This window comes from Neolamprologus brichardi, chromosome 14, assembly GCF_056152115.1.
Source record: "Neolamprologus brichardi isolate AB-2024 chromosome 14, ASM5615211v1, whole genome shotgun sequence".
In the NCBI taxonomy this organism is placed as follows: domain Eukaryota; kingdom Metazoa; phylum Chordata; class Actinopteri; order Cichliformes; family Cichlidae; genus Neolamprologus; species Neolamprologus brichardi.
In genome coordinates this window covers 28,951,875-28,955,908 of record NC_142117.1, presented here as the reverse complement: position 1 = coordinate 28,955,908, position 4,034 = coordinate 28,951,875, and the positions used below count along the sequence as shown (strand labels likewise).

General features: G+C 44.6%; 1 long non-coding RNA gene across 1 annotated transcript; it reads left to right on the top strand.

Annotated features, from left to right (window-relative positions):
- Positions 1 to 2,410: 2,410 nt before the first annotated feature.
- On the top strand, positions 2,411 to 3,781 carry LOC148098940 (uncharacterized). Its single transcript, XR_015720038.1, has 3 exons — positions 2,411 to 2,641; positions 2,811 to 2,874; positions 3,212 to 3,781. It is a non-coding gene; the product is annotated as an uncharacterized LOC148098940 (long non-coding RNA).
- Positions 3,782 to 4,034: the final 253 nt, after the last annotated feature.

Sequence of the window (4,034 nt, the reverse complement as noted above, 5' to 3'; positions counted from 1 at the left end):
CCAGCTACTGGTAGACAGAACAGTCAGCCGAGACTGCAAGACCAGACTAACCAACCTGTGCACTGCCTGGATTGATTACAAGAAGGCCTATGACTCAATGCCCCACAGCTGGATACTGGAATGCCTAGAATTGTACAAGATCAATGGGACCCTAAGAGCCTTCATCAGGAACTCAATGGGGATGTGGCGTACAACACTAGAGGCCAACTCCAAGCCCATAGCACAAGTCACCATCAAGTGCGGGATCTACCAAGGAGATGCTCTGTCCCCACTGCTGTTCTGCATAGGCCTGAACCCCCTCAGTGAGATCATTAACAAGACTGGCTACGGATACCGACTACGGAACAGAGCATTTGTCAGCCACCTCCTGTACATGGATGACATCAAGCTGTATGCCAAGAGTGAACGAGACATCGATTCACTGATCCACACTACCAGGCTATACAGCAATGACATTGGAATGTCGTTCGGGCTGGAGAAGTGTAGTCGGATGGTAACAAAGAGAGGGAAGGTAGTCAGAACTGAGGGGATTGAACTACCAGAAGGCAACATTGCAGACATAGAGGACAGTTACAAGTACCTGGGGATCCCGCTGGCGAATGGGAACCATGAAGAGGCCGCTAGAAAAGCTGCAACCACCAAGTACCTGCAGAAGGTTAGGCAAGTCTTGAGGAATCAGTTGAACGGTAAGAACAAGATCCGGGCCATCAACACGTACGCCCTGCCCGTGATCAGGTACCCTGCTGGGGTAATAGGCTGGCCAAAGGAGGAGATAGAAGCCACTGACATAAAGACAAGAAAGCTCCTTACCATGCATGGAGGGTTTCACCCCAAGTCCAGCACCCTGAGGCTGTACGCTAAGCGGAAGGAAGGAGGCCGGGGGCTGTTGAGTGTCAGCACCACAGTCCAGGATGAGACAACGAACATCCAAGAATACATCACGAAGATGGCCCCAACTGACAGCGTGCTCAGTGAATACCTCAGGCAGCAGAAACCCAAGAAAGAGGAGGGAGACGAGGAACCATCATGGAAGGACAGGCCCCTGCACGGTATGTACCACCGGCAGATAGAGGAGGTGGCTGATATCCAGAAATCCTACCAGTGGCTGGACAAAGCTGGACTGAAAGATAGCACAGAGGCACTAATCATGGCAGCACAAGAACAAGCTCTGAGTACAAGATCCATAGAGGCTGGGGTCTATCACACCAGGCAAGACCCCAGGTGCAGGCTGTGTAAAGATGCCCCAGAGACAATCCAGCACATAACAGCAGGGTGCAAGATGCTAGCAGGCAAGGCATACATGGAACGCCATAACCAAGTGGCCGGCATAGTGTACAGGAACATCTGTGCCGAGTATAACCTGGAAGTCCCGAGGTCAAAATGGGAAATGCCCCCAAGGGTGGTGGAGAATGACCAAGCTAAGATCCTGTGGGACTTCCAGATGCAGACGGACAAAATGGTGGTGGCTAACCAACCGGACATAGTGGTAGTAGACAAACAGAAGAAGACGGCCGTAGTGATCGATGTAGCGGTTCCGAATGACAGCAATATCAGGAAGAAGGAACACGAGAAGCTGGAGAAATACCAAGGGCTCAGAGAAGAGCTCGAGAGGATGTGGAGGGTGAAGGTAACGGTGGTCCCCGTGGTAATCGGAGCACTAGGTGCGGTGACTCCCAAGCTAGGCGAGTGGCTCCAGCAGATCCCGGGAATAACATCGGAGATCTCTGTCCAGAAGAGCGCAGTCCTGGGAACAGCTAAGATACTGCGCAGGACCCTCAAGCTCCCAGGCCTCTGGTAGAGGACCCGAGCTTGAAGGATAAACCGCCCGCAGGGGTTTGCTGGGTATTTTTTATGTGTATATATATATATATATATATATATATATATATATGTGTATATATATATATGTATATATGTGTATATATATCATGTTTAACCATAGTAGCAAAAGACCGCAGGGGGTTGAAAACAATACGCCAGGAGTTAGCTGTGTTCGTGGACTCTTATCAAGCCTTGACCTCCCGCTCAGCTATCGCACTGGAGGATAACAGAGCTCTCCGAAAACGTGGAAGCACTTTTGCAAATATGTGATATTTTGATAAATTAAGTAGATATTTGAGCATTACACAGCTACATTCTCGGCTGCAAATATCTTAAAAGGTTATTTTGTGACCCAGAAAGGGTAGTTTGGGGAAAAGGAGGATCGCATTTGTTGGTTGTCGGAGCCTGTGCGTACTTGTACGAGCGGCAATGGCAGAGGAGCGCGGTTAAAAAACGTATTACTTTTTCTGGGTCACAAAATAAACTTTTAAGATATTTTCAGGCGAGAATGTAGCTGTGTAAAGCTCAAATATCTGTTCGATTTATCAAGACATCACATATTTGCAAAAATGCTCTGACGTTTTCGGAGACGTCCATTTTTTTCATGCTTTGTGGCAGCTTTTGAACATCTCTGGCATCTATTAATGTCAAATCTAGACTTTATTTAACCACGTAAACAAACTCTATGTTACAATAATTGCACAGCCATTAAGGATCAAATCAGTTTCTGAAAAATGTTCTGTTTTTTCTCCCTCTGCTTGCTTCTTACTGTCTTTGAGGCTCGGGACCAGCACTCCTGTTGTTGGACAGAAAGACATCAGTAAGTATTTTGGTTTTCCAATATATTAGCAACTGTCAGTGACATTTATATTAATCAGGCTGAACTTTAATCATACTTTAGATTAGCCTGTTTTTACTTATTGTTTTATTTGTGCTTTGGTTTGGGGAAGTTGTTTCTGTACTGATCTTTTCCTGTCTTCTGTTATTAGACTTGAGATATGACTGCACTATGCTGTTGCTGGTGACTCCAGTTAATTCTACAAGACATGCTGTGTAAGTAAACAAACAACAACAGTTTGGTCTGCATTTCTTGAAAGATCACATCCCCCAAACTTAGTTTAGAGGGTCTACACTGTAAATAGTGAAGTCTGCAAGTTTTCTAACAGCAAAATTTGTTTTGTGCCCAAATCATTTTGCACATCATTAGAATGAAATGACGTGTTGTCACGGCTATCCAGACTGACAATTGAGACATTGAATGTCACCTCTCCAGTGGGGAGAGGGCCTGAGATTGTCCAAATTGGAGTCTGTTTTATACCAAATGCAGAAAAAAATGTTTTAAGAAAGCAATTAAGTTCATGTTCTAAAAAATATGATTGTTTGCTTGCAGGACACCAGGAGAGATGAGTCCTCTGTCACAGATGGTGTGGTCAGTGAAGATGGTCGCCTGCAGGTTCAAGCTCATTGCATCTCCAACCGACATCCACTCCCACTGTACTTAAGGGAAGTTAAAGACTTTGTCTGCACCTACATTTGGATCACCTCGATCCATGACAGTCATTCAGGCAGTAATGCCTGGACTGGAAACAAGCCATCCTTAAAATAATACAACATTCCAGCTTATGTGTTGGAATGAAAAACAAATGTGTTGTTTAAATCAGAGACTGCACTTGTGACAGAACAACAAATATTTTATTTTGATTATATAAGTAATGTAAGTACAAAACAAACTTGTGGTAGGCCTAAACGTATTTTCAGAATAATTACATCTGAGACTTTGTTTCATTGTGAGATTATAACCGTGATGGCAATATAATTGTTTGTTGTTCAGCAGAACAGTGTCCAGTATGTTGGCGGTTATACTTTGTTGTGTTTGAAAGTAAAAGTTGGACTCATTTTAACATCATTACAAAAAGTGTTGTTAATTATTTTTAATCATATTCAGGTTACCACAAATTGTTTTTTCATTTAGTTGAACTTGAAATTTTTTTGTCAGTAGGTAAACAATTCGTATTGTACAGTCAGAAATATCAAGTTAGGCAGCACGGTGGCATGGTGGTTAGCACTGTTGTCGCACAGCAAGAAGGTCCTGAGTTCAATTCCAACATCAGGCCGGGGTCTTTCTGTGTGGAGTTTGCATGTTCTCTCCGTGTTTGCGTGGGTTCCCTCCGGGTACTCCGGCTTCCTCCCACCGTCCAAAGACATGCAGCTTG